The sequence below is a fragment of the Panthera onca genome, chromosome D1 (assembly GCF_046562875.1).
Source record: "Panthera onca isolate mPanOnc1 chromosome D1, mPanOnc1 haplotype 2, whole genome shotgun sequence".
In the NCBI taxonomy this organism is placed as follows: Eukaryota; Metazoa; Chordata; class Mammalia; order Carnivora; family Felidae; genus Panthera; species Panthera onca.
In genome coordinates, this window is record NC_138348.1 from 26,745,655 (window position 1) to 26,756,631 (window position 10,977).

General features: G+C 45.5%; 1 protein-coding gene across 2 annotated transcripts in view; it reads right to left on the reverse strand.

Moving 5' to 3' along the window:
- EHF (ETS homologous factor) overlaps positions 1–6,036 on the reverse strand; it is a 36,948-nt gene extending 30,912 nt beyond the window's left edge. The window contains exon 1 of one of the 2 annotated variants that reach the window (XM_060606328.3): positions 5,880–6,036. The gene's annotated coding sequence lies outside the window, so the exon portion shown is untranslated. The remainder of the gene's footprint in view (positions 1–5,879) is intronic. The other variant, XM_060606327.3, reaches the window with a different exon arrangement.
- Positions 6,037–10,977: the final 4,941 nt, after the last annotated feature.

The following is a 10,977-nucleotide window of genomic DNA, read 5'->3' on the forward strand; positions in this document are numbered from 1 at the left end:
GGCGGTTAGTACACATCTGGAGGTAATATCAAGAATTTTAGGGGCGGGCAATGGTCTATGAGGTTGCAGCTAGTCAAGTGAACTGCCTTGTGGGGGATCAGCTTTTTCTGGAGGCCCCTTCTATGGCAGGTATCAAGACACATGGATAGGAACATGCTGTGTGCCCGCACCAAGCCTTGCTTGGAACTCCCATAGGCGGTGGCGTGCAGCCAGCTTAGGACAAGCTCCATCTGGAAGCCCCCCATTAACATGGTTCATTCCATGTCCCTGCTGCCTGCCTTCTCCAGTGAAAACCTTATGGCATTTATTTTCATGGGCTAAGTGCAAAACCAATGTTGATCACTTTGAAAACAAAATCCCGGAATTATCCATCCACTCTCACCCAGTCAAGAGTCTTTGAGAACACACCTATTGAGGACTTAGCCTCAATTTCCATTCCACAAATTACTAATTATTTACTTACAAGCATTTGTCCAGGTGTTTTTAGATTGGGGGGGGGGTGGCGGCTCTAATTTAATCCTCACAATAGCCATGTGCAGATGTTATTAACCTCATTTTCCAGAAAGGAAACTTAGAGTCTAGAGCTTGCATAACTCACCCAGAGTCACTCAGCTACTCAGTGGCAGGGTCACATTTGAACCCAGGTACTCTGACTCTACACCTGGTGTTCTCTATGCCACATTCCAGCTGCTTCCAGGCAACGAAAAACTCACAGCCTCCTGCCCGTTCTGATACACAAGTGGTCAAAGTCTACTCTTCATCAGTGTTCCTCAACCCACAGCCTTCTGGCTGGTGGAGTTAAGTTGGGTGAAAGATGAGCTAAGTGCTGTCTGAGTTTCTAAGTGGACACAACTGAGACAGAGGCTGGACTTGGGGCCAAATCTAAAGCCCCTTTCAAAGACAAAACAAGTCTTGTGAATAGTCACCATGAAGACAGTGCCGAAAATAGCGTTCACCTTCCAGATCTTACTTACCATGTCCACCAAAATATATCATTTGCCCTATTGAGTGAGGTTTGTTTTGAAAGGTTCCTAAGAGGGATCCCAAAATAATCTCCACAAGACAGTCATATTCTCCAAGCTCCATTGTCATACACAAAAAATGGAAAACCCCCTTCGTATTCCAAGAAAGAGCCAATACACTGTTAGAAGAAATTTGTATCAAGCTGAGAAAGGGCTGGCAGGGTGATGGAAATTTCTCATATCACGGTTGGGCCAATAAGGGCCCAGCCCCCAAGATTGTTCATTTTGTGTCCATGACATAGAGTGAGGTGGAAGGGACAAAAGATGCAATTTTAAGGTCACCACAATCACATCAACTTCAAAAAAAAAGTGCATCGAGACAAGGCCATACAAAAGTAAAAATACGTAGCTATGTTAAAATAATGGGCTTAATCAGGTGGTCTATTAAGCGTAATAATCCAAATATTATAGAAGGCACTTCATTCTCTTTTTATTTTTGGCTTCGTTTTCCTCAGAAAACATGTTCAAATGCCCCCATGCTGGCCATATTTTAAATAAACAGGCAGATACTCTTAATAGTGTTGAAGATGCTTCTGAGAAGGACAGAGAAGGAGTCTCTAAGGACAAGGGTGTGTGGAAAGATCGGAAGAGAAGAGGTAATGTGAATCCGATGAACCAGAACAGGGGGCCCAGCCCATAAAACAAACCAAAGACAGAGTGTGGTTAGGTGCTAGTGAAATCAATTTTCAAAGGGGTATTTTACAGGGTGTCTCTTTTAAAACAAGGCCAATTAGAACCCCTGGAGCCTCTTTAAATGGGCCACTCCGCTTGACCCTGTTGTAAGCTCCGGCTGCTCCAGAGTCATGCTGAGGCCCTCTGAGAGCACCAAGTCTCCAGGTTGGCTGCCCGGGGGCTGGGCCAGCCACACTCCCCTTCTGATTACCTCTTGGGTCTTCCTCTAGAACAAGTGAGTCCATATCCATCCAATCTACCCAATCATCCATGGGCAATCAGTCAAGCAAGCTGATCAGCACCACACAAATGGAGTAGACTCCACGGGTGCCTGAATGTTCGCCTTTCAGCGGGCCACTTTGGTGTTTTACGGAAGATATCATTAGAGTCCCTGCTTGTGTCCACTGGCTGCCACAAAACACCTGGTTTTCATCCACTTCTATACCCCCACCAACTTTGGACACATGAGGCGAATCGATAAAGACAGGACGTTGCCACGGGAACAGATACTAACACCCTTCATAAAGACTCCAGGAATCTGATCTTAATACCTCCACCAGGTATATCCCTCAGCCAAAGTTCTGAAGACCTTAAGGAAGCCATTGAAGGGCTCCTACTGCCTTCCTTTCCCATCTCATCCTTAGGAGGGCAGCTCCCACCCCTTCTCAGCTGCTGCCACTCAAGCTAAACCAGCTGACCACTAGGCTTACCTGCTTTCTCCCGGTCATCAGAATCTGAGGGTGGAAATGCATCTTAAAGATAATCGGGTTCAAACTCCTTTGTTTGAATGAGGAAATGGAAGCCCAGAAAGCTGGAGTGTGCTGGTCTGGGCACACAGCTTTGCCAGGACTGGACAACCAGGTCTCCTGACTTCCAGTCCTGTATACTGCCTTGTACACACTGTGCCCCAATCATTCAAAAGCGTAAGTCTGAAATTCTTCAGGGAAGATTCTTAAAGAAATATCCTATCCGCGCCCACCCCCGCCCCCGCCGAAGTCCAATAAACTTTTTGTCAAATAACTCTGAGGGATCTGTGGACATTTCTATTCCAGCACATCTCGGCTTCCTGACATCAATGCCATTTGGCCTGAACATACCTCTCATCCTAATATTAGCTGCTGAGGGAGCCATTCTCCCCACTGCACTGTTTCCTGCATAACCTAAGAGTCTGGCCCTTTAAAACCCTGTTCAATTGAAACAAACAGAATAGTCACCTATTTCTAGCAAGAGCCTGCACCTTAAAACAGATCATATAATTTAAAATCATACTATTAAAAATTAGAGGGGCGCCTGGGTGGCTCAGTCGGTTAAGCGTCCGACTTCAGCTCAGGTCATGATCTCACAGTTTGTGAGTTCGAGCCCCGCTTCGGGCTCTGTGCTGACAGCTCAGAGCCTGGACCCTGCTTCAGGTTCTGTGTCTCCCTCTCTCTCTGCCCCTCCCCTGCTCATGCTCTGTCTCTCTCTGTCTCAAAAAATAAATAAACATTAAAAAAAATTTTTTTTTAATTAGATAAGAAAACATTAAGAAAAATTTAGTATTTTCCTCATCTCCTCAGTTATTCAGCAACAGATTTAAGAGAACACTGGCAAGATATGGCTGCCTTCCTGCCTCTGTCTTCAGATGACAATCCCCCCCACCACGGACTCAGTTTACCCAAGCCGAAAGCCACCGCACTTCATCGGTTACTCAGGAACAAAGCCAGGGTGAGAACTCGTGGTCTCTAAACATAGAGCCTGAAGTGGAGTCAATGCCTCCCCACCAGGGCCCCACCCACAACAGAAATGACTGTCGCTTCAGTTTTACCAGAAAGAGCTGTCAACAAAAGAAACAGGCTGAAACAGCAGCAAAAAGGTGTCACTGAAAATTAGGTTCCAAGTTTGTATTTGGTCCCTTAAAATTGTGGCACTGCTTCTCAAGTGTGCTGGCAGGTTCTGCCGTGGCATTCTTGGTATCCACCCCACCCCATCTCCCACAGGTCTTTGAAAATCACATCTGTTAGAAAGGGTGTGGGGATGCCTCCGTCTGGAGAAAGGGGAACAGACTGGCTTTTTACTGATTTGTATAAACCTCTCCGTCTATGCTTGCTGTTTCACATCAGGCAAGGTTCTTACACTGGGCTTTCAGAAGAGCGAGGGGGTCTGAAAAACACAGCCCAGTGCTAAAATTCCCTAATTTAGGGGATCGGGGAAGGACGAGGAGGAAATAAAATATTACAAGATTGCAGAGAGCTAAATTGTCCTTCCTGAAAGTGAACTTTGGCCCAGAGCATTCACGTTTGGACCTAGGACCTGATATGAGTTCCTTCCAGTTTCCAATGAGTTGATTGGATGCATTATCTCAGCCTCCCAAGGGGTCAAAAAGATATTGAAAGAGGATCTGGGTAAATTGACGGGGGCATAAACACAGAACTATAAGTGTGAGTGTAGGACTTTTCAGAGGTTCAGAAAGGCCCCAGACGTTTCCATTTGGGGAGCTCACAATATATTAAAAAATGGAAAAAAATAATGAAAACAACATTGTTTGAATTTAACAAATAGATGCTTTTTAACACAAAAGAACAAATATAATTGACTTTTAGATCTTCCATACATATGAGGCCTGTATCAAATTCATTGCCCTGCCCACGGTCACCCTAGAAAGGGCCTGGCTAACACTGCCATCTTGAACAACAACGCGAGAGAACTCCCAGCAGAGTTACTCCCTCCAAGTTACCTTCTTTTAAAATGCCTCCGCAAAATACTTCGGAAACATGCAGAAGGATTGTCTCCATTATATTTGTAATTTTTTTCAAATGTGATCACAGACTTCCAAAAGACCCTCATTTCATGTTCCCATTGTTTTTAAAAGCTGTCCACATCAGCCATTAGCAGTTGGTGTAGAAAAGATGTGACCCTACACAACTTTGTGTTATAAGAACACGGAATGGATGAATTATTTCACAGCCTCGGAATTCTAGATCTCATAAAGAGGACAAGCGAAGAAGCCTTCCGCAACTCCAAATACAGTTATTAAAATTATTCTTGAAATCTTTTAAGAGCCTTTTTCTGGTAGGGTCTCTAGCCCACGAAACGTTTCCTAATGACTTCGTCTTTCCTATTGGAAATTAGCGCTTCCCTCGACCTCATGGAATTAGCGCATGACCACTAGTGATCCCCGGCTACCCGTTTACACACAGAAAGGCTCTATCTGAACACATCCTCACACCCATGCCTACAGAACCATTTCCTGAATTAGACCTTCCATCGGAAAGTTCTCAATCCGGTCACTTACTTACACTTACACTGGGAATATACTAAATCCATTCAAAGACAGATGGTGAAAATGTTACTTCCCAACACCATGTTGTCATGTACCAACAAGATTAATTCCCCATTGTTCCCAGTTCCATCCACACTGAGGCCAACACTTCTCCATGGTGTCCAAACAATATTAAAAGAGTCCCTGTTTTGGAAGGCATTTGGTGCTGCTGACTCACAACTGCCTGTCTGGTCTCAGTAGCCCATTATGGCACAAACAAAGGGTTAATCTGTCCCCTTGCAATATGGCAAAACTCTTTGCCAATTTTTTTTTTTTTTTCTGTACAGAGCCATTTTTAGGTGTACATTTCTCCCCAGTGCCCTTGCCTACCTGGACCGCCCGACCACTTTCTCCAGTGTGGATGCGTGCGCCATTGCCCGTTCCCAGCCATTTTCCAACAACAGAACGTATTACAGACCAATCTGCCTTCCCCTACAACCAATGAGTCAGAAAAATTACCGACAGAAGACCTCTCTCGAAAGTGAGGATGCGTGCTCCGAGCCCCAACAGCTATTTAACCAACCAGCTTTTCATTGAGCTATATCAGGGTCACCTGTCCCTAGCTTCCTTTTTGTTTCAGAACTCAGCCCAGGGAAATGGCTTTGTCACGCAGAGGGAACCCAAGGGGCTTTTAAATCCACAGTGATTGGAAGTCCGAACTCAATGCAGCCAGTTCACAGATAATATCCAAAGAAGCCCGGCTGCCTTCCAAAATAAAATTCTAATAAGACCCAGTGAGGTGAGCGCAGGTGAGGCGAGCTTCACTTCCTGCCAGCTGCCTCCGGGAGTCTGTTTTATTTTCATCTGTCTGCTTCAAGGCAGGCTTCTCTTTCCAGTCAGGTGTTTGAACTCCAGATTCAAAAGAAGGTTTAAAAATAAAGACTTACCTCATTTACCTAACGATTCTGGGTGGGAAATCCAATAGCTGTGGCTAATGGAGGGGAGGCAGCATGTAGCACTCACACCAGCTCCTACAGGGATAGGGAACCAGGGGTGATATCACGTCTGAGCCCTCATCAGAGTGGAGATAAATGCATATGACAATAATTTTAAATCATTTTGTAGGATGTTAAGCAATAAGCCACCAACCGGGAATTCCCTAAGTCACTTCCCCCTCTGCTGATTGGCCGCCGGGCTCTTGAAAAAAATAAAATAAAGGATTACAAACATTGGCTCATTTGCATTTGGCCAACTCACACGTTAGTGTTCAAACAAAACAGGTCTAACCAGGTTATGCCTGTGTCTCAAGAACAGAGAGACAACCTGTTAATGGATGAGGAATTGATTTGGTGGTGACTGTTCTTTTCAGCTTAGAGGCTGTTTCAGGTGAAAAGCACTGTGCTGGCTCCCCCAGAACACCATCAGGAAGGGTGCACGTAAAAGCAAACTAAGCAGAAGTTCAAATCTGGAGGAAATGATGGGGGGGGGGGCCCTTAAACACCTGTCTTGTGTACTAATCTGTATTTAGTCCACTCTCCTTTGGCATCAAGATCAGTGCCCTGGCTGTGCAGGTACCAGATTCTGAAGCGGCTCTCTCCAGGTGCCATGATTGTCTCTTTGACAGTGACCCTTGGCAATTTCCATGGACTTTGAAAAACCAATCTCTCCCCTGGCCCCAGATAAGAGCTTTGGGAAGTTTGAAGGGAGAGTCCTGAGAGAGAGGGTTGAATCTGAGTTGTTCAGGTGGAACAGTCAACTCTCAACAATGCAAGAGCTGACTATCCAGTTGGTGGCTTATCCAGGTTCTTATTCTTTCTTGATACTTACATGGTCTTTTTTTACTATATTATTGACGCTCCCTGGATGTCTCCCTAGGAGCTAGAGAGAAAAAGACCAAGATGCTGAAACTGGAAATAAAAGAGAGCAATTTGGACAAGAAAAAGTGGAAGCCCGGAGAGGAGCTATGGATTTCAAGTGTCCTTGCGGCCCTGTCTCCCTGGGCCAAGGGCCTGCTTCACTGGGTCACAAATGTACTTCCACTGTGTAAGTGAGTGATGGCCCCTGGCAAGGAAAAATACCATCCCCTAACCATTAACTTTCTCTCCTGAGCCTTCCTGGACACTGACCTGGCATGAGCTAAGCGTCCAAGCAAATTTCTTCAACTCATCAGAACACCCCTTTGTGGGAAAGAAAAGGGAAATTGAGTTTTGGCAAAGACACAAAGATTTTGTGATCAAAACCAAGAAGTTCCTTGTATAAAAAAGAAAGTCTGCACGTGGGCAAAGACAGAATAGAACAAAAAGTACGCGGTTGTCCTACTCAGGTGAAATGGTGAGTGAGTGGTAGTCATATTCCTTTCTTGCCCGTGTTCCTAGGTCACGTAACACGAACGCAGAGGTTTTTGAATGTGGGAAAAACTCAGTGGGAGAGCAGGGGTGGATTGGGGAGGGTCGTGGAACTCAGGCGGGTCTCGAAGGTCTTAAAGGTTTGGGGAGTGCAATTTAGGCAGGCCCTGAAAAGCCCCTTGGCCTCCTAGCCTTCACCAAACTTGCCACTGTCCCCTATTGTCAACCTGTGCATTTCCCAAGGGCCCTGTTAAAATTCAAATGTCTGATAAAAACAGTAAATGTCATTACTGCCCATTATCACATTAGCCCCAATTAGTCTAATCAGCTCCAGATCTGAGAGCAGGGCCCTGAGGGAATAGGCTGGTGACGTTTTGCTTGAGAGATGAATCAGGAGCAGTCTGAAGTAACACCACCACCCACTACAGGGTATTTGCATGGGTGCCTCTGTGTGTGTGTGTGTGTGTGTGTGTGTGCGCGCGCGCTCGCGCACGTTAGGGGAGGTGGTTACCGTGGGCTGTTATTAGTACCAGTGTGATTCCAGGAAGTAAACTTGGCCTTCTTTACAACTTTGCCTGAGATTAACCTGAGACAGCGGTGGGGTAGGTGGCAGGCAGAGGTTGTGTGGTCAAGAGGTGGTGGCACATTTCAAAAGCAACCCCCAAAATGATGTGGCTCTCCGGTCCAGTCCCAACTACTTAGAATTTACAGTCCCTTTCGTTTCTGGCTGAAGAGTTCCGGGTTACGTCTCCATTCCTTTATCCACTCTTCTGCCTATTTTAGATCAAAGGACTGCTCCATTAAGGCATTCCTGACCAGGGTCGTTTGGGAATGGCAGTGGAAGGGGATGGAGAGATGTCACTTCATACTCACAAGCCATTTTATTTGTGGAGTCTTTATGTATATAAAGTACCTAACAACGTGTCTGGGACTTAGTGGGTTCTTATTAAGTATTGGTTCTTTTCTTTACTTGGGTCTTAGTCAAAACTTCTAGAAGAAAAACAAAAACAAAAACAACACCTCCCCTCTCAAAAAAAAAAAAAAAAAAAGAAAAAAGAAAAAAGAAAAAGAAAAAGAAAAGAAGGGAAGCTAGATTTTTAGGTATGTTAAGTCCACAGAGAAATTTCTTCAATCTATGGTCAGCTTCAACAAGACAGCACTTGCATCAAAGAAGATGAATGATAGATGATGGATTGATGATTAGATAGATAGATAGATAGATAGATGAATGATAGATAGAAAAAAATGATAGAAGTCCCGATTTTTAACTGAGAATGCTAAAAATTGGATTTAATGCTGAGACCTTCTATTCCAACAGTTTCAAATATATCGAGCATGTCTCTCACAGACAAGAAATTTAAAAGTGTAAACACAAAACATCAAGTGCACCAGAGCTCTTATATGGATACATCATTTCTTTCCTAAAAGTCATAATCTTCTTGAGGAAGAATCAGCCAAGGGTCTCACTGTCACGTCAGACCTTCAATCCTAGCACAAATTCCATTCATTCTGTGCTCCCGGGACTCCCTGGGAGACTGACGAAGACGTGGGGATGTGAATGAAGTGATGAGGGAGAGCTGTTTGCCTGGGATTTACAGAGTGTTTCTCTCACATAAGAGAAAGTGAGGCAACACAGGCTGCCCTCAGGTCAAGATCAAGATAATTTTGGGAACAGGAACCAGCCCTACAGACCCAATTATTCTTCCTGGTCTCCCCTGCAGGCCAAGGCCCTATCCCTGTCCCAGATCTGCACAAAGACGCTTGAATCAAGTCCCAATGCTGGTTCCCGCAGAGGAAAAGACCACATCGTGTGCGATAGCACAGCAACCCTGAGTTCCGTTGGGTTGTCTACTAGAAGACTCACCTCTTGTCGTAGACACAGAACCAAAGAACCTCAAGGGACCTTACTTCCTAAATCAAGGCCAAGACAAAGAATCTCTCTGAGCCAAGTATCAAGCCCTCAGGGGTCTGAGTCTTAATACCAACACAGGCTGTGGTTATGAGGTTAATGAGAGTTCTGTGCTTGCTTTGCAAGAAACAGGATGCTTGCTTACTTTACACAGCACCTTTTAACTAGAGGCCCCCTGTATTTATTTTTGAAAGCAAGTGTGTGTTTGTATATGTTTCTGTCCATCATCCCCTCTTGATGACATGGAGTTACCTTCAGGGCAGAACCTGACAACTATTTAGCGAGAGCCACACAAGAGCATTACTATAGGACTGACCGCAATGAGAACCCCTGTCTGGTGGTGGAGAGGAGGTTCCAGAGAGCAGAACATTACCATCAATTACCTTGGCTGGTGTCAAATAAGGAACTAGGATTAATAAATGCCATCTTCCCTCTTACCCTATGCTCCTCTAAACGCCACATTTCCAAAATCCTTACTTTTTGACTTAGATTAGATACCTGGAGAATCTTCAAATCCCCTGAGGAGAAGCTTTCTGGGCTCTGAAGGTGGCCTCTGAGTTCTATGTGGGAGGTCTGGCACTGACAGCTGTCCTAACCGATTTGCGTGGCACCCCTGATCATGCCCTTTGCCATCACATCTGTGCCTGCGTGCTGAGCAAATCCTACACCAATGGCACCTACCACTGAACTGCTTGAGGTGGCGGACAGGTGTCGTGCTGGAGTGGGGGAGGGCGGCTCACCATTTCTGGAAAGAAGGACCCATTTCATAGATGCATGCACGTGCGCGCACACACACAGATATCCCTCAGGCATCAGAATATGTCCCCAGTCTCAGCTATGCACCGACAATGAGGTTTCAGAACTCCCCTTTCATATTTGATTATTCTCAAGTCCGTCTTGCCTAACTTAAATCACCCTGCTCTGTTTCCTCACTGTATCGTGCTTATCATGCCTTATCTTTCCTCACAAATTGCTCTACACTCAGTGCCAACTTTACCGTGGAGATAGGCACTTTGGTTCTTGAACCAAACTGCTTTAGTGTCTAAACAGTCCTCTCAGCGGGGTCTTCGAGAAGGCACATTTCTCAGTCTCAGAGCAGGAGAGAAGACAAGGCAAACATTGGCCCCTTCCAGGAAACCTTCCGGCAGCCAGTATTTTCTTGTTTTTTGTCTGGAGAAGTTTCTTATAATTATAGCAGGTGTGTTTACATATTAGTTTATTATTGTAGCATGATAACTCATTTTCCACTCCCACGGAGCCCCCAAACAGAACACAGAACGAAGAGATACTGCTGTGTGTGGGTTGGGGGTGACAGAGCTGGCGCCTCCCCTAATCCGTCGCCCTTCCCGACATCCACCTGACGCACAGCTCTCTCCACTAGACCCTCGTTCTGACTCTGCTCTTTGCTCTAAGCCAATGGAGCATCAGAACCACCCTCCCAACTCAGCGGTTCCTCCCCACACCTACCAAATCGGGTAGGTGGGTGGGTGATAGCAGAGACAATAATCGGCTCTTCATTCATCATGATCTATTCATGTTTTGTAGGCTCCCATATTATTCTATGGATGGTAAACCAGAAGACTGGGTTTCTACCATTTAAGGGACATTTTGATGGAGCCAACCTCCAGTGAAGGTCTCGGTGCCTGGTCTCTTTCACCCAGGGACCACGAGAGACAGCCAACTCTCAGACCCAAGGAGAAATGTAGAAAATCACCATCTAAATGCCTACTTATTTGGGAGAGCCTGTGGCTTTGGAAGACTGGGAGTGCTCAGAACCTGTTCTCTTACCCT